The sequence below is a fragment of the Ammospiza nelsoni genome, chromosome 1 (genome assembly GCF_027579445.1).
Source record: "Ammospiza nelsoni isolate bAmmNel1 chromosome 1, bAmmNel1.pri, whole genome shotgun sequence".
Classification (NCBI taxonomy): Eukaryota; Metazoa; Chordata; class Aves; order Passeriformes; family Passerellidae; genus Ammospiza; species Ammospiza nelsoni.
Window position 1 is genome coordinate 2611921 of NC_080633.1, and position 23876 is coordinate 2635796.

Below are 23876 nucleotides of genomic sequence, written 5' to 3' on the forward strand. Positions count from 1 at the left end.
GCATAAAAAATGAGGGGAAAATGCATTTCTTTGGTGGTGCTGCAGCGTTTCACTCTAAGGGAGGGTTTGTGCCAACTTTCCACCAGGTTTGGTGCAGAAAGGAAAAGAAATCCCAAACAAGAAGGAAACATTCTTATCCAGCTGCAGCACCTCCGCTTCCCGCCTTCCTCTCCCGCTCCAAGGAGCTCTTTCTGCTATTTTTAGCCCTAAACCCTTCAACTATTTGAATTATTTGATTTTTTTTTTTCCCACAAACACCGCTCTGGGCTCTGGTAGAGCGAGCGAGTTGAATTCATCCTGCTGTATTTTTTTATGGCGTTTTCCACGCGGGTTGGGAAGAAAAACCCCAAAAAATCGAGGGAAGCAAAGGAATCCTTGGCGTGGCAGGGAGTGCAGATCCAGAGGAGTTTTCCCGTCCCACGTCAGAGCTGTGCTGGGAGGGAGGACAGCGGCGCTGGGAGCGGCTCCGGACGGGGATCCAGGCACCAAAGCTGGCCAGGATGGGACCATTCTGGGACAGACTGAGCCCAGCGCTTCTCTGTATGTTACTTTCGTGTTTATTTTATTTTATTTTATTTTATTTTGCTTTGTTTTGCTTTGTTTTGTTCTCCCTCCTCCTGGTTTTGCCGGTGGTTTGTAGCTCAGCGCACTGCGGATCCCCTCCCTGTGCTGCACCCCCTGCTCTGCTCCCACCCCGCTCTTCATTTTCCGCCCTTTCCCAATTTCTGGGGTGAGAAATGCCAAAATTTGGTTTGTTGAGCCTGGATGTTCCTGTGGTGCCTTTCCTGCAGGGGTGAGAGCCACAACATCCCTATTTGGCGTGGGTTTGTGCATGCTTTGCTGCCGTGAATCATCCCCCGGCACGCAGGGCACTGCAGAGCCGTGTCCAGGCAGTTTGGGATTAAACCAAACGTGGTGCAGCTGGAAAAAGGAAGGAATTCTTCCCTGTGAGGGTGGGGAGGGGTGGGATGGAATTCCCAGAGCAGCTGTGGCTGCCCCTGGATCCCTGGAAGTGTCCAAGGCCAGGCTGGATGGGGCTCGGAGCAGCCTGGGATAGTGCAAGGGGTGGAATGAGGTGATCCTTAAGATCTCTTCCACCCCAAACCACTCTGGGATTCTGTGAAACCCCTCTGTGCTCCGGGACCTCCTGCCAGTCCCTATCTCAAACCTCCTCTTATCTCAGACCACCCAAGCTGAGGGAGGAACACCAAATTTTGATTTTCCTGCTGATCCTGTGTTGTTCCATTCCTGAGGTTTCTGCAAAATTTGGGATGTGCATCCTTTAGGCTTGGGGATCGCCAGCTTGGATCCCCCTGCTCCTGCATGCTGAGTTGGGCTGTGAGGCCAGGCATGGAGAGCAGCAGCCATGGGGGCTCATCCAGCAGCAGATGTGGATTTGCAGCTGGTGTGTCTGATCCATGATAAGTTTATCTTCTCTGCAAGGTGCTTTTGGCTTGTTTTTGAAACAAGACCCAAGGCTGCGAGTGCCCTTTTCACCTTCACATCCCAAACACCTTGCAAAGGCTGTGTTCCCTCCTGTGCAGCTGGGGAAACTGAGGCAGGGGGAGCCTGTGGCTTGGCAATTACCACCACTGGGAGCTGAACCTGCTCCTGGCTGGCCTCATCTTCCTGGCCAACCTTCCTGGAGAGAAAACTCTCCTTGGGCCACCAAACACCCAGGATGCTCCTCTGGGCTGGGATCTCCAACTTGGATCCCCCATCCCCACCTCAAGCTCCTGGGATGAACCTCATGTGGAGATGCTGTTGAAGTTCCACAGCTTTTATTTGTCCCATCCTTCAAAATCCTAAAGATCTTCCCTGCGGCTGATGGATGACCCTGGATTGTGTCCCTTTTACCTCCAGATTCTGCAGATTTAGTTGTCCAAAGGATTTCCTGGAGAGGGGGGCTGGAAGGAGCTCCTGACCCCCATTGTTCATGAGGTGGCCTGGGAGGGAATTCCTCCTTCCATCTCCTCCCACCCCAAAAAGCTCTTCCATCTATCCCAAGCACAGGAGTTTGGCTCAATTATTTATTGGTAGACAGCTGTGTCCTCTCCTGACGAGAGGAGAGCAAATATTCCATGACCCCCCAAAGGGAAACAGAGTCCCTTAAACCCTGGGACCTTCTCCTTTCCCCCAAATTCCCTTGGAATGCCACAGGAGGGCAACCTGCCCTGTGTCCAGACTTCCTTAGAGAGGCACAGGGAGGAAATCCCAGCTCCAGACAATGGGAACAGGAACAGATGGGGAATCTGCTCCTCCTGCAAGCTGGGAGAGCCATTTCCCAGACAATCCTTGGGTCTTGTCCAAGACCAAAACACCAGGAGGGTTTTATTTTTGTGTTGTGTGTGTGTGTCACAAGGAAACCCCTCCTTCCCCAGCAACATGGTGTGCACCATATTCCTGATTGACCCCAGGGCTGGGGAGAACTTTGTTCTCCTCTCATTTGTGGCCTGGCTGGAGTTCTTGCACCCAGTGCTCGCCCCAGCACCCCAAGGGTCACATTTAAGGCTGCCCAGCTCCCTTTGACCTGCTCTGTCCCTTGGAGATTGATGAGCAGCCATGAAAATCCACGTGGTTTCTGCTCCTTGCTGCCAGGAGAAGGGAAAATAAAGGAGTTTTTGTGGGATTTCTGCACATTGCAGCCTGTAGAAGACGGGGAACATGGATAGCAAAGGAGCAGCCCCGTGCTATAAATTAATTAAGGCACATGAGGATAAACTTTGCTGGAGCAATTTGTACATCTCCCTGCCTCTCCCCTTTTTTGGTGGTGTGGGTTGTGCCACTGTTTCTCTGGCTGCATCCTCAGAAGGTGAGGACCCTATGTCTCACCTGAGCTGTGCCTGAGGAATGAAGTTTTTGGGTTTCTGTGGCTGAAATGGCTCCTGAGGTATTTGAAAGTCTCTTTTTTCCCAGCCCTGCAACCGAAGAAGTTGAGATTCTTCAGTTCTGCATTTCAAGGCTGTTTATTTTCTCTTATCTATGACATTCTTTCTCTGACCTGCTGACATCTGTCTGGCAGGTTGGGTTGGGGCACACTGACCACCCTTGGGGTGGTGTTGGCTTTTCATACTAAAACCTATGTGTACTTTATTTACAATAATTTTACAATAATTTTCCAATACCTATCACCTATGTTAGACACTCTGTCTCTACTCTAAACCAATCCAAAAGTGCCACCATCACAGCAGAAGATGGAGGCCAAGAAGAAGAAGGACAGGACACATCCAAATTCCTCCATCTTGCCTCTTGAACTCCCATTCTAAATCCCCAAAATTCTACTTTTTCACCCTGTGATAAATTCACTATCATTCTACTCAAACTCTTGTGGCTTGTACATCTCCATACAAAGGTGGTGATTGTTTCCATGGGTTAAAATCAAAGGCACAGGTGTTTGTGACTCCGTGCCAAGGGCTCTGAGCTCTTTGTCAGGGTCTGGAGTCCTCCAGAGCAGCCAGAGGAATGTCCTGGGTCCTGACATGAAGTGACTTTATAAGGACAAGCCAAGCCCTTGAGCAGGTCAGAATTGCTCCTCCAAGAGCTGCACACTCTCTTTTTTTGTTCAGTTTGACATTTTGCTCTTTCTCCATGCTCTGGGAGTGGATGCCAACTTTTCCTGGCTCCAGTGGGTGTGGAGGTGTGGGAAATGCTGAGCAAGGTGAGGATCTGAGGGTGATCTGTGCAACCACAGCCCAGCAGAGGCTGGAGGTCCCTCAGGAGGTGCAGATGCCACCAGCACCCCATGCCAGTGTTTGCCAGGGAGAGTTTTATTTCCTATCCACCTGAAATTCTTCTGGCTGCATCTTGTCCTTCCATGGAGTGTTTTTGGGATGTCTGTGAGCAGCACAGAGCAGCACAGCTTCCCTATCCCCCTAAACTCAGTGCCAGCACCCTGATCATTAATGACACTCCACAGCCTCATCCCTGGGAGGTGCCACCACCAGCTGGGCCCTGTCACCATCACAGGGGGGTCACAGGGTGGCACCAGATGCTCCAGGACACCAGGATGGTGTGAGGTCACAGGACCCTATTTTCTGAGGGGTTTACACCCAGAATCCCCATTTTCCATCAGCCACAGGACCCTGTTCTGAGAATCCCCATTCCCCAGAGATCAGGTCCATTTCTGCAGAGCAAGAACTGAGGGAGCTCAGCACCTCTAAGGCTGAATTTCTGCTTTGTGTTGTTATTTCTCACCCCTTTTCACACCCTTTTAAGCTGGCTGGGAGCTGTGCATGTCTGCTTGGTGTGAGACACCTTTCAAACACAGGGCAGGGGGCGGTGAGCCCCTGATGGCACCAGCAGTGGGATGGAAATGGGCAAAATCACGGGAAAACAGCCCAGAAATGGGGCTCGTCCCGCACTGGGGAGGCAGCGCTTCCAGCCCAGCCCTGAGCACCTTTGGGTGCTCCCATCCCTCCTCTGGATCGAGACAGGGTTAATCCATGCCACGACCCCAAATCCTGTTCCCCACAACTGCCAGCCCCAGACAACACCAGTTCAAACGTGAACCCGAGCCAAATCCCTCCAGGCACGTTTTCATCATCCTTTTTTTTATTTTTTTTTTTTTTTTTTCCTGCCGGTGACAATGGCTTTGCTCAGAGCCGTGCCCAGCCCTTTCCTCAGACAGAATCAGTGAACCAGGCTGGCTCAGACATGAACGTCCTGGTTTCCTTCCCTCCCCCTGCCCGTGTCGCCGCTCGGAGGAGCCGCTCTGCAGAGCATCACCAGGCCATGTCTCAGTGACCCGGTGGCCTGTGCTGGCCCTGCCCCGTGCCCCGGGGCTCTCTGCAGCTCGGGAGCATCGCTTTGCTCCCTCCCTGCACCTCCTGGGCCCGGCTTCGCTCCGAGCAGATCAGGCTGATGATAAAAAGCAGGGCTGGAGGACGTGGCATTCACATTCTCTGAAAAATCCCTTCACTCAGGATTTTTCTCCTGAGAAGCCCCGGAGAAAAAGGAAAGCAATTCTTATCTCATTTGCTTCTCCTGTGTTTTGCTCATCTAGAATGTATTTGTGAATTGTTTACTCACAGGTGATTTTTTCATTGGTTTCTGGTGAGTTGTTTTCACTCACCGTCTAATCCATGCCAAGCTGTGTCAGGACTCTGGAGAGAGTCAGGAGTTTTCATTATTATCTTTTTAGCCTTCTGTCTGTATCCTTTCTGTATTCCTTAGTGTAGTATAGTCTAGCATTCTTTAATATAATATAGTATTATAAAATAATAAATTAGCCTTCTGAGAACATAGAGTCAGATTCACCATTCCTCCCTTCATCAGGGGACCCAACAAATATAATAAATACATAATAGAACCATAACCATAATAGTCATCCTAATAACTACGAATATAGACAATAATAAAACATAAAATCATCATCATCATAATCATCAATCATAAGTCTAGAATGTGTTTGGAGATTGTTGCATTGGATTCTGGTGTGAGTTGTTTTGTCTCATTGGCCAATTATGGCCAAGCTGTGTCAGGGCTCTGGAGAGAGTCAGGAGTTTTCATTATTATCTTTTTAGCCTTCTGTAAGTATCCTTTCTGCATTCTTTAGTATAATTTAGTATAGTACTCTTTAATATAACATTATAAAATAATAAATTAGCCTTCTGAGAACATGGAGTCAGATTCACCATTCCTCCCTGCCACGGGAATCCCTGCAAATACAACAGGAGAGGAGGAGGGGAGGAGAAAGAGAGAGAGGGAAAAGATGATGCCAGGGGCGTTGCAAGGAATCCCTGCTGCAGACACAACCTGGTTTGACAGCCTGGCCTCTCCTGGGAGATTCCCCAGGAAAAGGGGAGACCACCAGGGCTGGGACCCTGTGCTGACCTCAGTGCTCAGAGCCCCCGGGCTGGTCTGGGGAGGTGTTTGGGGTCACCCCAGATGCCAAACCCCATTATTTCTGCCAGGCTCTGGGGATGCCGCTCGCTGCTCCCGCCGCCTCTCCTCCAAGGGCATCCACAGCCAGGCTGCCTCCCACGGGGCTGTGCTGCATGCTTGGCTTGCCTCGATGGGAGGTGGTCGCTGTCAGGCTCGCAGAATGCCCGGACAAAGCGTTTTCCAGGCTGCAGGGACACGGGTGAGATCAGCCGCAGCCTCAGCGCCCGCCTGGATGGAGCCAGAGCTTTGCAGAGCATGGAGGCGGCGTGTGCTGGGGAGAGCCGGGCTGGTGGAGCGTGAGACATCCCTGCCTGGGCCAGGGACACCTGCCCAGCATCCTGGTGTGGGTGCAGAGGTGAGGAGCTCAGCCGGGAATGCCGCGAGAGGGACCGTGTGCCTCCGGGATCTTGGGAGAAGGGAGGACTTGGGTGCCCTCTCCTTCAGCCCCAGCCTGGGGGATGACCTGGGGCTGGTCCTTCTGTGGGTGGGACCCACGGCAAAATGAGCAGAGTGGGGCTGGACCCTGCTGGGGGATGCTCCAGACCCCGCCTGACTTTCGGGGTTGGTTTGGCCGGAGGGTTTGGCCAAGGCTGTTTCTGCCTGGAGATCGGGGAGAACTCCAGTGGCCAATGCAGGGTTTGATCTCCTGTGCCCATCCTCAAATGCTGAGGGGGCTCCTGGAGCTGTGTGGGGTGGTTACAGCACAGAGGGATACCCTGGAAAACAGGAGAGGCATGTGGCCAGCTCACAGGTTCAGCTTTCTGTAAGGATTTCTGTGTCTAAGGGCAAACACACGAGGATTTGTGCACTAGCCAGGATCTGTGTGGGCGTGGAGCTCCTTTATTTATTCCTCCACGAGCAGAGCTCTCCCAGTGTGGGAGGATGAGGAGGAAGCTCGGCTCCAGCTTCCTCTCAATCCTTCTCCCTGTTTGTCTCCCTCCCTCCCTGATCCCGTGGCTGCAGATCCTCCTGGCAGCCCAGAGCACTTTTTTAGCCATTCCAGAGCATTTGAATAGCCGTAGCAAGGGTGAGCCCTGATTTATTGGGAGTGTTTTATGGTGTTTATGTTGGCAGGCTGCAGTTTGTGTACGGCTGGAAATGTTCTCTGAAGCCTTTTATCACCAGGGCTGAAAAACAACAGAGAGCTGATGAAAAGTGCTGTGCTAATTGCAGAGGGGTTGAGTCGGGGCTGGGGCTGTGAAATCTCTCCACCAGTCTGGCTCTGAGGGGCTGCTGGAGAGATGATTTCAGCCATCAGCAGGGTGGGATCCATCCAGGTTGGGTCGTTTTGCCACTGAAGGTCACATCTGGCACTGAGAGGGACAGATTGTGCTGGTGCCTCAGGCTCCTGTCGCTGCTCACAGCCTGACAGAACAAGATGATCAGCAGATGTAAGAGGTTTCAGCTTGGGAAAAAAAGCAGTTGGTTAAATGTGGGGTTTTTTTTATAATTCAGATGTGGGGCAGCACCTTGTGCTGGTGTTGGAAATGGGGCTCATTTCCATCCCATCACTCCTCTCCCCAAGTCATTGTAGGATCTCAGTGTCCCAGCTCAGGTTTTAGTGAAATCTGTCTTGATGACATCCTTTCATCACCTGTGGGATTCAGAGTGATTGAACCTCACAAGCCCCTCACAAGAAACAACCTCCTGCTCTTCATTTTCCACTGCATTATCCCCCTCCCATGAGTCCTGCGGAATTAGTCTGAGAGCAGGAAACGTTTTCAGGTGCCAGCAATGGATCATCTTGGAGCACAGGGAAAGAATTTACCCACCTGCCATAAGAAACCGACTTTGAAATCAGCTCCTGATCCCTGCAGCCATGCCCACCTTCCCTTCTCCACATCACAGGTGCTGAGGAGCAGTGGGTGATCCATGGGGTGTGAGCAGCACCTTGGTGAAGGATGGGAACTCCTAAGGGCAGTGTAAAATTTAAAAAGAGCTGCAGGGGGATGTCACACCTTGGGCAGGGTGTGCTTTGGTTCCTGAGAAGAGTTGGTGACACCAAGAGGATTGGAGGGAAGAGCTGGAAGCTGAGATGAATCCCAGACAGTCCCTGGATGTCACAGAACCCCAGAATGGTTTGGGTTGGAAGGGTCATGGGCAGGGACACCTTCCACCATCCCAGGCTGCTCCAAACCTCATCCAGCCTGGTCCTGGGCACTTCCAGGGATGGAGCAACCCCAGCTCCTCTGGGCACCCTGTGCTCAGCTGTGACCGTGTTCACAGGGGTCTGAGGATGAGGGCAGAGATGAGGATCTGACTCCATGTTTCAGAAGGCTGATTTATTATTTAATGATATATATTACATTAAAACTATACTAAAAGAATAGAAGAAATTATTTCATCAGAAGGCTGGCTAAGAATAGAACAGCAAAGAATGACAACAAAGGTTTGTGGCTCAGCTCTCTGTCCGAGCCAGCTGTGATTGGCCATTAATTAGAAACAACCACATGAGACCAATCCCAGATGCACCTGTTGCATCCCACAGCAGCAGATAATCAATGTTTGCATTTTGTTCCTGAGGTCTCTCAGCTTCTCAGGAGGAAAAATCCTAAGGAAAGGATTTTCCATAAAAGATGTCTGTGACACTCAGCTCCAGGGAGGGTTAACCACCCAAATTTAAACAATGAAATCCCACCCCAGTGCCTTAAATCCAGTCTTGAAGGATGCCACAGAGATTTTATCCTTTGGAGGAGACCATGGCACAAGGTCCTGCCTCTGCATTATCATCCCAGAGTTGCTCCATACCCTGCAGCCCTTATCCCAGAAACATCCACTGGGACTCCCTGCCAGGCAAAAGGGCACTTTGTTCCAGGCCAGCAGTTTAAGAAAGGTCCTGGCTGGCATTAGGCACCTCAATAGATGTGTCTTGCTGGGTGGAAGGGAGGGAAGGCAGGGCACAGCATTACAAGCACATCTACGTGCCTCTAGTCCAGTCACAAGTACAAGAAAATTTAAGGAATTTGGTTCAAAGTGTTTTAGTGAGGCACAGAACCTTCTGTTTTAAGAGGTTTCTGATATCTCCCAGCCTGCACTGAACCACACAGATTGTAAAGGAGGAGGAAAAAAGAAAAAAAACCAACACAAAACCAACAAATCCCCCACTTTGCTACTGGCAGTAAAAGTTTGGCTGACACATTTGAGCCTCTATTAACCCCTGGCCCTGTGAACGTGCTGCTCAGGGACAGACCTTACAGTAGGAGAGCCCATCCTGCTGTTATTCCAAGCTTCCTAAAAACCAGCCAAAACAAATATTTGGAGGAAAGGCAGGGGCTGCCTGGAGGGAGGGCTGGGGCAGGAATGCTGCTGCCACTGGGCAGGAGGTGACATCACCCAGATTCCTTCACTGAGGAATGCAGGATTTGGTCTTCCCTGCCAGGAATTGCTGTTCAAAAACAGGCCTGCCCAGGGAAAGCAGATTCCACCCAGCCCCTTCCACTGCCCAGCAGAGAGGCTGAGTGTTCCCAAATCCCCTTCTTGTCCCTGGTTTAACAAGGGAATTGTGTGGACAGGCAGGGTGAAATTGGTCATCTCCCAAAGCACAAGTGAAAGCACCCAAAATTCCAAAAGTGGGAGCTGGACAGAAATCTGGGCAGGGAGAGCTGGTGGGGCAGCAGTGACTTCTTGGGGTGGCCAGGATGGGGCAGGTGATGGGCTGGGGGTGTGTGTGGGCTTCTGTGCTGGGCAGATTTGCTGGGAGCTGCAGGAGGAGCCCATGGTGGCCCCATTTCTCAGTCCTATGAAGCCCAGAGACCACGTTGGGTGTTTCTGAATGTAGAACTTCAGTGGTCACTGGAGAGTGTTGGTCCTTGTAGATCCCATTTGGATGTTCTCTGCTTCTGTGGCTGGAACGGGCTGATGTGCAGAGCATTGTGACCAACCAGCTTGGGCCAGGGCAGGGATTGTCCCCCTGTGCTGGCACTGCTGGGACACCTGGAATTCTGTGTCCATGTGTGGGCTCCTCATGACCAGAAGGACATTGAGGGTCTGGAGCACCAGGAGGGGCTGAGGGAGCTGGGAAGGGGCTCAGCCTGGAGAAAAGGGGGCTCAGGGGGGACCTTGTGGCTCTGCACAGCTCCTGACAGGAGGGGACAGCCAGTTCAGGCTCTGCTCCAGGGAACAGGGACAGGAGGAGAGGGAACGGCCTCAATTTGTACCAGGTGAGGTATTGATTGGATATTAGGGAAAATTTCTTCCCTGAAAATCTGGTCAGGCATTGGAAGGGGCTGCCCAGAGCAGCGGTGGAATCCCATCCCTGAAAATGTTCAAATACACATTGATGTGGCACCTGGGGATGTGGTTTGAGGTGAACACAGCAGTGCTGGGTTGATGGTTGGACTTAGGGCTCATGATGATGATCTTAGGGCTCATTTCCAACCTTAATTTCCCTTAATGATCAGTCTGGTAGGGCTAATTCATCATATCCATGTAATCCCTGGGACTGCACGAGTGGAATCAGAGGGCCTGTGGCAGGTTTGGAGAGGGTTTTTAATGAAGGTAATAAATTTTTGGGTTTGTGTTCTGCAAAGATGCTCCTTCTTCAGGATTTGAAGCTGTATTCATCTCTTCTCCTTCTGTACAAGGAATTGGTATTTATTAATTGTTGCATTTAATTAGAGTTGGAGGTGGATGCACAAAGAAGGCATTTGCATTAATTTGGGATTAATTGATATTTCTGCCATGTACCTGTCTGTGGTGTTGCATGTTTTTACAAGTTTTATTGTTGTTTCTATTACAAAAAATAGCTATTCTCTGTTAGTTAGAGAAACGGTTTGATCCTTTGTACCCCTATTCCATCCCCTCAGAACGCTTTCCCCCTAAGTTGTTTTACTCCCTACTTCATCCATTCCTTCTTTTCCATGAAGTTTTGGCTTCTCCTTTGGGTTGAACACCCCACATCCCATCTCCATTCCCTGGAGCCTGCAGCCCTCCACCCAGCCCAGGCTCTGTGGTGGCTCCACAAACACCTCTGGAAATGGATGTCAGCAGCAGCAGAGGGGTCAGTTCCTGTGGGATGGAGGCTGCTGCCACCATTTCAATAGCTGGAACTAGGTGTAGTTCAGCTGCCCCCATTACCAGTCCAGCTGGGTGATTTAGTGCCTGCAAAAGACTGGAATATTTTGCTCCCAGTGCCTGACGGAGGATGGCTGGCAGGAAATGAGCTCCAAGGCAGGGCAGGTTTTGCTGGCTCTCTAATTTCCCGCCAGGTTTTGGAAATTCTTGGCAATGAGATGGAGAGCAGAAGAGCTTTGGCCAAAGGAGAAATCCCACTTGGTCAGCGGGATTTTTGGGAAGGGTGGAGTGAGGAGCTCTGAATGGGCAGCAGCAGGACAAGGGCTGGATCTGCTCTGCTCAGGTGTGCCAGGAGAAGGCCTGCTCACTTTTGGGGCTCCAAAAAAAGTGGGGATGGACACAAAGCAGGGTCTGGGCTCATGGCAGGGTGATAATATTGAATTTTGTCATGGCAGAAGAGGCACATCCTGTACGGTGTTCACAGGGGTCTGAGGATAAGGGAAGAGATGAGGACCTGACTCCATGTTTCAGAAGGCTGATTTATTATTTAATGATCTATATTACATTAAAACCATACTAAAAGAATAGAAGAAAGGATTTCATCAGAAGGCTGGCTAAGAATAGAAAAAGAAAGAATGATAACAAAGGTTTGTGGCTCGGACAGAGAGTCTGAGCCAGCTGACTGTGATTGGCCATTAATTAGAAACAACCCCATGAGCCCAATCCCAGATGCACCTGTTGCATTCCACAGCAGCAGATAATCAATGTTTGCATTTTGTTCCTGAGGCCTCTCAGCTTCTCAGGAGGAAAAATCCTAAGGAAAGGATTTCTCATAAAAGATGTCTGCGACACACATCCATGCAGGAGGGTTGGGATCAGGTCCCACGTGGGACAGGGTGACAATGCCATGGGAGGAACCTTCAGTGGGACATCCTGGGCTTGGTCTGGATGTTGTCCCCCACCTGGCAAGTTCCTTCCCTCATCATATCTCAGCCACCCTCCACCCCAGGGCTGTGTCTGGTGCTGACAATCCTGGTCTGCAGGACCCTCACAGCTCAAGGGAAGACAAGACCAACATTTCCCTTGTTCTCCTTGGGAGAGGGGGAAATCACAGGATCCAATGGCGTGGGTTGGAAGGGAGATTGAAGATCATCTGGTTCCCAGAAGGAGAATGCAGGCACCAATCCCATTGCCTCACACATGCTGAGCAAGCACCCCACCACTGTGCAGCTAACCCTCTGTGGGATTGCACAGGGGTGGAATGGGGAATAAAGGGCATGGAACAGGGATCTCCTGCTCATTTCTGCCTGGAGTCACCCCAGGGGCAGCACAGAGCTGGCCAAGCAACACTGGCTTGAGCTCCAGAGGATTCAACTGGAGGCTCCAAGGCTTTGAGGCCAGTAGGGACCAAAAAGCAGTCAGGAAAAAAGATGATAATGGGTGCAGATCTGCTTTAAAATGACACAAGGAAGCTCAGAGGCTCTGTATTTATCACAGCTCAGTGAGTCAGGTGCCACCAGTCAGGTGTGGGGCTGCTCCTCTGGCTCCAGCCCCTCCAGCAGGACATGATTTGGGGGTTGGTTCATGTTGTTTCTTCAAGTTTCTCAGAAACAGAGATGGTGGTGTGGTTTCTTAATTGTTTCTGTCTGGATACTGCAGGGAGGATGACTTGGAGAGGAAGGGAGGGAAAGAAGCAGAGATGGAAAGATTGAATTTTCACACAGAGCCTCCCACCACTTCATCTTCTTTCCTCAGCTGCTGGTAACGGCCAGGGTCAGTGATGGCAGCTTTTCACTCCAGAAAATACCCAGGGGGTTTCCTGGAATATGGAAATGTGGTGGGATGGGTGCCCACCAGTGACCACCACAGCAAAGAGGATGGACCTCAGCTGAGCACCAACAAACTGAGGCCTGTCCCAAAAGCTGCCTAGAGGTCAGAGACTCTGGCTTGGCATTTTTAAGGTCTATTTATCACTAAGGGAAGGAGAATCAGGTTTTTTTCCCTTAAATACACTCTTTCCACAGAATTTCTGTGCTGATTGCCTCTTTAAACTTAGCAGAGGAGGCTGAACCATCCCTGGGCTGGCAGAAAATGTGGAAGAAATGTGAGCACCAGACTGGGAGCCTGGGAAGGGGCTTGCTGCACGTCATGGAGGGATTTTGGTATTATTGTGAATTAAACCATGACTGCAACATCCTCTGTGTCCCATCCCCAGCCTCACAGAGGAGCTGCAGGCATCCCTGCCTGGGAACCAGACAAATTCACCCAGGGGTGGTGGAGGTTTGGGGTGAGCAGGGCAGGGCTCACTTGAGCTGTTGTTTTCTCCAGCCAGACCTGCACCTGATTTTGGGGTCTCCTCAAGCCAGGTCTGATAAGCTCTTGGAGATTTATATCACACCCAGGACAGCTCAGCTACCTTAGATGGCATGAAATCAGCAGGATGGCTTCTGTGGCAGTGCTGGAAACAGAAAAGTTTATTAAAAGGCAAAGTAACAAAAGTCTTTATAAAGAAAACCCAGCCAGGGCAAGAGGTTCTTTCTCCTGGTAAAACACCTCACAAAAATGATTAGTTCCTTTTGTTCTCTTCTTTTTCTAGTAAATTACTTAGATAGGACCTTTGGCTCCTGTTCAATTAGCTATCCTTAGGTTTGAGGTGAAGTCCCCAAGGCCCTATGAGATGTCTTTTTACCTAACTGAGGAGAGAAACTTTTGGGCTTTTTTTCCTTTTTTAGGAGACAAAGGATAATTTGGTCACTTTATCAACAGGGGGCACATCCCTACCTGCACCCACAGGCTGGTGCTCCCTTGGGAAGTGTCGGGATCTCTCGCTGGTCACAGTGACCCCAAGATGTGTTAGAAAGTCTCTTTCCCAGCCCAGTGCTTGAAGAAGGAGTCAGAGCTCTTCAGTTCTCGGTCTCTAGGTTGTTTATTGTTTCTTATCTATAAAATTCTTTCTCCTGTCCAGCTGAGGTCCGTCCAGCAGGACAGTTTCAGGCACTCTGCCTGCCCCGGGGCACTGTTATGTCTTTATACTAAAAACTACGTGTACAATGTTTACAATTACTTTCCAATCCCTATCACCTGTGTTAGACAGTGAGCTTCTACTCTAAACCAATCTGTAAGTGCCACCATCACAGCAGAAGACGGAGGCCAAGAAGAAGAAGGAGGAAGGCTGGACACACCCAGATTCCTCCATCTTGCCCCCTGAAGCCCCATTCCAGAAACCCCAAAATCTACTTTTCCACCCCATGATAACTTCACTATTATTCTACCTAAACTGTTGTGGGTTGCAGATCTTCATACAAGGTTGGTAATTTGCTCCATGAGTCATAATCAAACCCACAGGTGTTTTGGGCTCTGTGCCAGGGTCTCTGAGCCCCCTGGCAGGGGTCTGGGCTGCTCAGGACAGCCAGAGGGATGTCCTGGCTCCTGACAGGGACGATCTCTGCATCAGGACCGACCTGAAAACAAAGACAGAGCCCTCGAGATCTCATCTCCCCTTGTCTCAGGCTGCGGATCAGCCCTGAGCACGGAGCGTGGCTGGCTCGGGCCCGCAGCCACGAGCTGCAGCTTCCCCTGTGTAACAGGCATGGGAGGGCTCTCCTCCTCCTCCTCATCCTCTTCCTCCCCCACCTTCCTGCCCTCCCCTTCCTCCCCAACGTGCTCATTCATGAAAAGCTCCCAGCTGGAAGGACGTGAGGAGAGGAATTGGTGTTGGCGCGTTTTTTCCCGCGCGCCGGCCAAGGGAGGTCGTAGGCCCAGAGGGATTCCATCTTTGTTTTCACAGCTGGATTCCACATTATCCTCTCTTCTCTCCAGCTTTTTATTGCTGCTCATTCTCCAGAGCAACGTGTAGGGAAGCAGAATGTGTGCTGGTGTGGGGCACAGGCTGCTGTGGCTGCCCCAGGGGCAGTGAGGGGTGCTGTCCCCCCCAGGACAGGATGAGGAGCAATGGCCATAAACAAAAACACAACGAGTTCCACCTCAACATGACGAAAAGCTTCTTCCCATGGCGGGTGGCAGAGCTCTGGAACAGCTGCCCAGGGAAGGCGTGGAGCCTCCATCTCTGGGGGCACCCCAAACCCACCTGGATGAGCTCCTGTGCCACCTGCTCCAGGTGACCTGGAGCAAAAAAAAGACTGGTGGAAGGCACAGCTGAATGAAGCTTCAACCCCTTCTGTGTCCAGTTCTGGCCCCTCAGTTTAGGAAGGACGTTGAGATCTTGAGCACACCCAGAGGAGGCAGCAAGGCTGGAGAAGGGCTGGGAACACAAACCCTGTGAGGAACGTTTGAAGGAGCTGGGACTGTTTATCCTGGAGAAGAGGAGGCTCAGAGGTGACCTTATTGCTCTCTACACCTTCCTGAAGGGAGGATGCAGACAGGTGAGGTTGGGCTCTGACAGAACCAGAGGACACAGCCTCAAGCTGTGTCAGGGAAGGTATAGGTTGGATATTGGGACAAAAATTTTCACCAAAAGAATAATAAAATACTGGAATGCTCTTCCCAGGGAGGTGGTGGAATCACCATCTCTGGATGTGTTTAAAAAAAAGACTGGACATGGCACTTGGTGCTATAGTCTGGTTGATGTGTTAGGGCATGGGTTGGACTCGATCTTAGAGGTCTCTTCCAATCTCATTATTCTGTAATTCTGTGATGATTCTGTGATTCTGTGACCCTACCTAGGCAGGGGGGTTGGACTGGCTGATCCCCAGAGGTCCCTTCCAACCACAACCGTTCCAGGGTTCTGTGATTCCATGAGCTGTTCATTAAAGACTGAGGCTGGAAGGGATTGTGTGCTCCTGCAGTGGGGCCATGCAATGGATCCTGTCTGGGCAGGGAGAGAGGAAGGTGCCATCCCATAATGGTCCCCTGAGGACACCTGGCTGCAGCCAGCATCTCCTAGCTCCTTGTCCAACTCCTTATCCTTGTCCAACCAGCTTGGTCCATCCTTTGGTGGGACAGGGCAGGGAGCAAGGCTGGGATCATCTGCCTTGGCCTGGAGAGTGATGGGAACACAGCAAACCCTTGGGATCATGGTCCCATCCTGAGCCCACCACGAGTTTGGGGAATGCTCTAGGGTTGGGTGAAGGTGGGCTGTGGATTGGTGGCATGGTGTAGGGTTTGGGGGTGCTGATGTAGGTTTGGGGCTGTTGGGTCGTTTTTCATGGTGTTGGTGTAAGTTTGGTGCTGCTGGTGTAGGGTTGGTGGTGTAGGTTTGGTGGTGCTTGGTATAGGTTTGGGGGTGTTGGTGTAGGTTTGGGGCTGTTGGGTCATTTTTCATGGTGCTGGTGTAGGTTTGGTGGTGTTGGTGTAGGTTTGGAGGTGTTGGTGTGGATGTGTTGGTGTAGGTTTGGGGGTGTGGTGTAGGGTTTGGTGGTGCTGGTGTAGGTTTGGTGCTGCTGGTGTAGGGTTTGGTGCTGTGGTGTAGGGTTTGGGGGTGCTGGTATAGGTGTGGTGGTATGGTTTGAGTTTAGTGGTGTAGGGTAGAATTTTTGGTGCTGCTGTAGGGTTGGAAGTGCTGGTATAGGTTTGGTGGTGCCAGTGTAGTTTTGGTGGTGTGGTGTAGCTTTTTGTGGTGCTGATTATGGTTTGGTGCTGCTGGTGTGGGTTTGGGGGTGCTGGTGTAGGGTTTGGTGCTGTGGTGTAGGTTTTTGTGGTGCCAGTGTAGGTTTGGTGCTGTGGTCTAGGTTTGGTTCTGTGGTGTAGATTTTGTGGTGCTGGTGTAGGGTTTGGTTCTGTGGTGTAGTTTTTGTGGTGCTAGAGTAAATTTACTGGTGTGGTGTTGGTTTTTGCGGTGCTGGTTTAGGGTTTGTTGCTGCTGTGTAGGGTTGATGGTGCTTTTATAGGTTTGGTGGTGACAGTGTAGGTTTGGTGGTGTGGTGTAGGTTTGCAGGTGCTAGAGTAGACTTGGTGGTATGAAGTAGGTTTTTGTGGGGCTGGTATAGGGTTCAGTGCTGTGGTGTAGATTTTTGTGGTACTGGCGTAGGTTTTCGTGGTGCTGGTGCAGGGTTTGGTGCTGTGGTGCAGGGTTTGGCCAACAGGCAGGTGTGGGCTCATGCCCATGGTGGTGAGGGGGTGGAGAAGGTGCTGCTGGAGCCCCCCTGGGTGCCCAAAGGACTGCAGCCTTTGGGGATGACCAGACACATCATGTCCTCTTGTACTTGTGGGGTGCCCCATGGCAGGAAGGAATGATGAATCTGACTCCATGTTCTCAGAAGGCTCATTTATTATTTTATGATAGTATATTATATTAAAGGATGCTATACTAAACTATACTAAAGAATACAGAAAGGACACAGACAGAAGGCTAAAAAGATAATAATTAAACTTGTGACTCTCTCCAGAGCCTCGACACAGCTTGGCTGTGATTGGCCATTGAGTAAAAACAATTCACATGAAACCAATGAAACAATCACCTGTGGGCAAACAATCTCCAAATGCATTTAAAAGCAGTAAAAAACAGGAGAAACAAGTGAGATAAGAATTGTTTTCCTTTTTCCCTGAGGCTTCTCAGCTTCTCAGGAGAAGAATCTTGGGTAAAGGGATTTTTCCAGGAAATATGATTCTGGCAGTGTCCCTTCTTGGCACGGGGGACTTGGGGCTGTCCAGATGTGAGGCAGGAGCTGCTGACCTCTGCGCGTCAGCAGGGTGGGGACCACCTATGTAAGCATGTCCAGGAAGGTTCCTGTCCCTGTTCCACCCTCAGATCAGACCCTCCTTGGATCGGGACCTGCAGCCCTGGCTGATGCTCCAGCCTGGAGCTCTGCAAGGTACCGTGCTGCTCTGGGCTCTCCTCTGGGCTTTTCTCTTTGCATGCAAACCTGGCTGTCTAATTGAGTCTGTGCCTAATTACCAAAGGGGTAATTAAATATTTGCTGGTGATATCTGTGTAATGAAATATCTTGGTGAGCAGAGTGGGAACCTGCCCTGGTTGTGCTGGGAACCCGGCCAGGAGGGTAGGAAAGCACTTGTGGAAATGATGTTTTCCTTTTTTTCCTTATTTTCTGTTGTGTCTGCTATCTAAGAACAGTTTGGCAATAACACACCCAACCTATTTGCTGCCTTATTTTTCATGCTCGAGTCTCTGTCTTCCCTTTTAATTCCATTTAGGTCTAATTAGTAATGGGGAAATGGGCCACAAAGTCACACCTGAGTGTCTTGGACCTCCTTTGGCATTTTCCTTCTTGCCTCCATAGAATCCCAGAGTGGTTTGGGCTGGAAGAGACCTTAAAGGTCACCTCATTCCAACCCCTGCCAGGGACACCTTCCACTACCCCAGGCTGCTCCAAGCCACGTCCAGCCTGGTCTGGAACAGCCCCAGGGATGGAAGGGGAGGGCACAGCCTCTCTGGGCAACTTCTTGCTGTCTTCAATACAATTTTCAAGTTGATGTTGAATTTCTTTACCATAAAGACTGTGTTACCATGAAGAAAATCTGTGTTCAGGGCTGAGCTCAGGAGGATATTTTGGTGATTTGGGGTGGTGAGCAGATTTATTTGGGGAGGGCACAGCTTCTCGGGGCAGCTTCTTGTTGTCTTCAATATAATTTTCAAGTTGGTGTTGAATTTTTTTACCATTAAGATTTTATTACCATGAAGAAAATCTGGTATCCAGGGCTGAGCTCAGGAGGATATATTCATGATTTGGAGTGGTGAATGTGCAGCAGATTTATTTGGGGAGGGAACAGCCTCTCTGGGCAACTTCTTGGTGTCTTCAATACAGTTTTAAAGTTGGTGTTGAATTTCTTTACCATAAATATTTTGTTACCATAAAGAAAATCTAGTGTTCAGGTGTCCAGGGCTGAGCTCAGGAGAACATTTTGGTGATTTGAGGTGGGAAGTGTGCAGCAGATTTATTTGGGGAGGGCACAGCCTCTCTGGGTAACTTCTTGCTGTCTTCAAAATAATTTCAAAGTTGGTGTTGAATTTTTTTACCATAAATATTTTGTTACCATAAAGAAAATCTGGTGTCCAGGTGTCCAGGGCTGAGCTCAGGAGGATATTTTGGTGATTTGGAGTGGTGAGTGTGCAGCAGATTTATTTGGGGAGGGCAGAGGGATGGGTTTATCTGGTGGAGAGAAGGGTTTGACAGCTGTTCCCAGCCCTTGTCCCTGTTTGCACAGCACTTGGATCATGGAGCAGCCCCACTGTTATGGCTCTGTCTGACCTGACAAGTCAGAGGCTCCTCCAAAGCCAAAAGATTGGGAAATAGATAACACAGATATCCCAGCAATGAGTGTTGGAATCTGCAGAAAGATCTGCTATTTCAGACAGGATGGTTTGGGTAAAGTTTTGTCTTTTCTCACAAGTTCTGCTGCCCGAGCTTCACCTCAGCTCCTGCAAGCAGAAACTCTGTGGTAGGTGGTGGGTTTGGGAGGTCACCAGGGTGACCAGAGGGATGGAGAAGCTCTCCTGTGGGGAAAGACTGAGAGAATTGGGGTTGTTCAGCCTGGAGAAGAGAAAGATTCAAGGTGACCTTGTAGCCCCTTCTTGTGGCTAAAGGGGCTCCAGGAGAGCTGGAGGGGCAATTTGGACAAGGGATGGAGGGACAGGACAAGGGGGAATGGCTTAAAATTGATAGAGGGTAGCTTTAGATGAGATATTAGGAATAAATTCCTTCCTGTGAGGGTGCTGAGGCCCTGGCACAGGTGCTCAGAGCAGCTGTGGCTGCCCCTGGATCCCTGGCAGTGCCCAAGGCCAGGCTGGATGGGCTTGGAGCAGCCTGGGACAGTGGAAGGTGTCCCTGCCATGGCTTTAAAGACGGGTTTTAAGTTCCCTTCCATCCCAAATCCACCTGGGATTCTGTGATTCCAGTGCTGGCAGAGCAGGCTGGGCCCCAGAGTGTGGCTCAGCATCCTGAGGAGGTGACACACCAAACCAGGACCTGAAGCTGCCCTCAAGCCCAGCAGCTGCTCCAAACAACCCCCAGATGGTTTTAAACCACCTCAGAGCTGTCAGGGGTGTTTAGAGCAGCAGCTCTGCCTCAAGGATGGTGTAGGACAGGGCAGGACAGGGCAGGGCAGGCCTCAGTGGTGCCAGGGTCTGGCCAGGGCAGTGTGAGGGACAATCCTGAGAACCTGGCAGAGCAAACAAACCTGGACCTGATGCAAACACCTGGGCTGGCTCCTGTTCCTGGACAAATTGATGGAGAACTTGCTCACTGCAAGCTCCTGGCCCTGTTACAGTTGAGAGGTTTCTTTTGGCTGGCAAATTACAGATATTTTTTGTGTTTGTAAAACATTAGAACCATAGAATTGTTTAAGATCATCACCAGTCAACCCAGCACCATCGTAGTCACACCTAAACCATGTCCCCAGGTGTTACAACCACACAGTTTTGAACACTTCCAGTGATGGTGATTCCACCACTGCCCTGGGCAGTCTGTTCTAGTGTTTTATAACTCTTTCTGTGAAGAATTTTTCCCTAATACCCAATCTAAACCTCCTCTAAAATGCCATAAAATTGGGGCCATTTATTCTTGTCCTGTCACTTGTTATGTGAGAGAAGATAAAAGCATTAAAAAAAGATAAAAAATTAAAAAGCTTTGGACCATTTCTGGTGGCTGTCCTGGCTGGGTGAGAGCAGCTCGTGCCATCTGCTGCAGTGTCTGACATGGATGAGGTGTGTGCTGACAGAAGTGACACCAATCATTTTTTCCACTGGAACTTCTGGGGAAGAAAAAAAAAAAAGAGTCAAACTCTCAGGGTCAGCAGCTTGGCTGTGACATTGCAGAGCATTTTCCACACACAAAACCACCCCAAACCTGTGAGAATTGCAGGGGGGGATTGGTGAGGAAAGCTGGAGATGTTGAGCTTTCAGAGAACCATGGAATCATGGAAAGGTTTGGGTTGGAAGGGACCTCAAAGGCCATCCTGTTCCAAACACAGGACAGGACACATTCCATCGTCCCAGGCTGCTCCAAGCCCTGTCCAGCCTGGCCTTGGACATTCCAGGGATCCAGGGGCAGCCACAGCTGCTCTGGGAATCCCATCCCACTCTTTCCCCACCCTCCCAGCCAGGAATTCCTTCCCAATATCCCATCTAAACATCCTCTCTTTTACTCTGAAGCCATTCCCTGTGTCCTGTCCCTCCATCCCTTGTCCCCAGTCCCTCTCCAGCTCTCCTGGAGCCCCTTCAGGCCCTGGAAGGGCTCTGAGCTCTCCCTGGAGCTCCAGGTGAGCATTCCCAGCTCTCCCAGCCTGGCTGCAGAGCAAAGCAGCTCCAGCCCTGTCACCTCCATGCCTTTCTTTGGGAGGGTCCCAAGGACAGAACTGCTCCACCTCCACTTTGGGGGTTGCTGTTTTATGCTCAAGCTGTCCCTAAGGTTTTGCTGCTCCCATCCCCTTCCCACGCTGACATTGGGAGTGTGGTTTTCATGCTGCTGAAAAATAGGGCAAAATGTTCCTTTCACCCACTTGGCACCAGTCAGGGACCTCACCCAGCAGCTCTGAAGTTGTGGCTGAGCTTCCAAACCTGTCCTGACCGCTTTTCCTGGGGCTCTTCCAAGCTCCCTCCATCCCTGCCCACCCACAGGTGTTGGGGAACAGCACCACCAAACCCACACCTTGCTGGAGCAGCCAACAATGTGTCCATTTCCCTTTTTATTTCCAGCACTGCCTGACCTCTCCCACACACCCTGACCCTTTTCCACCTGCACTGAGGCACTGCTGGATGGAGGAATGTCCACACGGACAACAGAGGGAGGAGGAGATGAGCTGTGAACTTTTGTACAGCCCAGGGATGGATTTCCTCTGATTTGAATTGAATTGTTTGATTTTTTTTAAATTTTTTTTTCACTCTTTTGTACAAGTTCATGAGGGTCTAGAGCGAGTCCAGCCTGGCTTGGCTTCACAGGGCTGGCAGCACCGAGTGGAAATTTTATTGTTTCCTGTTATGAGAGCTGAGGGAGGCGGCAGGATGGGATTCCAGGATGGGATTCCAGGAGGAACAGGGGCAGCTCCAGCTCCAGGGATGACCCTGAGGGTGGGGTTGGGGATGGCCTTTCATTCCCACTGCTCCCTCAGCCTCTTCAGGAAAGGGAAGCAAATAGAGGAGGGAATAATGGCTCCGTTTGACCTCTGGCTATGGAGGCAGATGTTTTCTTTGGAGCAGGAACAGATGCTGGGGAAAAAAATGCTATAAAGGGCTTTGCTGAGCCACATCCCAGGCCTCCACCTGAGTCCCTTCTTTCCACCCCTCATTGTCATCACCTCAGACACTTCAGCAGAAAGGTTTCTCTCAAAAAAATTAATGTGTTTTTTTCTCAACACTGAAATTTATCTCAAGAATGTGTCCATGGCAGAGAAATGTTCAGCTGGGAAGGGCTGGAATAAATTGCTTCAGCTCTCCAGCCTGGGTTTAAACATTTCCTCTGGGCTTTTGTGCTTTGGAATTGAAATCTTGTTGTTATTTAAGCATATCAGATAAGTTTTTAGGTCATTTTCAAAATGCTTTTACCTTTCTGCAGTCATCAGCCAGCGATATCTGAAGGAAACTTTTCCTGGTTTTCAGCAGAAATGTTATTTATTCTGCTAACAGCACTGGCTTCTGGCTCCAGGCACAAACCAATGCAAACTTCACAGAAATTCCATTTTCTGACCTGTCTTTGTGCTAACTGAGGCATAGCTGTGGTCCAAATGTCACGGCAGCTCAGAGCCAGAGTTTACATTTTCAGAGTGCATGAAGGAAAACATCCCTCACCTCGCTTTCAAACAGTCTTGCATTATTCAGCCAGAATCCCCACGGGCTCTGGAAAAATGTGTAAGACCAGATTTTCCCTGTTTCATCCTTGCAAAGAGCCAGAGACCAACCACATCATTCTTTTCCACATCAAAAAACCTTCCTGGGTTCATCCAACAGAGCTGGATGCAGGATAAAAATCAACCTGATGATGAATAAATAGAGATTTTGTCTTTCTGTCCTTTAAATGACACATTTGCATTGGGGTTGGCGTCACCACTGCCCTGAAAAGTCTGGGCAGAGTTTTGTGATGAAGCAGATTTTAGCACAGCTTTTCCTGCTGCATGTAAATTGGTTTTTAAAAGAGAATTAAGATTCTGGCTGAGTTCTTAGGATTCGAGCCCTGATTAGCCCCAAATCTTGGAGAGCACCCAAAGCTCCGTGTGAAGGAGGGGAGAAGTTTGCACAGCTGGGATGGGTTTGGTGTTAAATCAGGGAGCTTGGACTGAAAATGAGCCTGGAACATCTGGGCTGGCATGGGTGAGCTGAGCAGCACCAGGGCCATTCCCACTGCTCACCCCTGCCTCAGTTTCCTGAACAGCTCCCTGGGACAGCCACGCTTGTCCCCGATCCCTGACCCACGGAACTGTTGGTTGGGTTTCTGTTTCATGAGGAAATGGCTCCTTCTGTGCCCAGGTGCGGCCCCTCCACCCATTAACCCAACCCCTGTCCCAGGATGGGGCTCCCATCCTTGCTGGGGCTGCTGGCCTGTCCCAAAGCACTCAGGAGATGGGGACCAGACATGTCACCAGGACAATGACACGGCTTGGGGCCTTGGGGACACAGGTTTGGTTCCCGGGGACACAACTTGGGTCCCTGGGGACACAGCTTGGGTTTCTGGGAACGCAACTGGGGTTCCTGGGATAGTTGTGTCCTTAGGGACACAGCTTCAGTCCTTGGGGACATGGTCTGGGTCCTTGGGGACACAGCTTGGGTCCCTTGGGACACAGCTTGGATTCCTGGGGACCCAGTTTGGGTTTCTGGGAACACAGCTTGGGTCCTTGGGAACACAGCTTGGGTTCCTGCGGACACATTTTGGGCCCTTGGGGACACAACTTGGCAACTTGGGTTCCTGGGGACACAGCTTGGCTCCTTGGAGATACAGCTTCAGTCCTTGGGGATGTAGTTTGGGTTCTTGCGGATATATTTTGGGTTCCTGAGGACATAGCTTGGGTTCTTGTGTCCCCAGAAACCCAAACTGGGTCCCCAACTTGGGTTCTTGGGGACACAGCTTGGGCCCTTG

At 50.5% G+C, this 23876-nt stretch overlaps 1 protein-coding gene across 2 annotated transcripts in view; it reads left to right on the forward strand.

Annotated features, from left to right (window-relative positions):
- The first annotated feature begins 443 nt into the window (after positions 1–443).
- GJC2 (gap junction protein gamma 2) overlaps positions 444–23876 on the forward strand; it is a 36112-nt gene continuing 12679 nt past the window's right edge. The window contains exon 1 of one of the 2 annotated variants that reach the window (XM_059487508.1): positions 444–540. The gene's annotated coding sequence lies outside the window, so the exon portion shown is untranslated. Of the gene's footprint in view, positions 541–6208; positions 6239–23876 lie in introns of those variants that run through there. The other variant, XM_059487517.1, reaches the window with a different exon arrangement.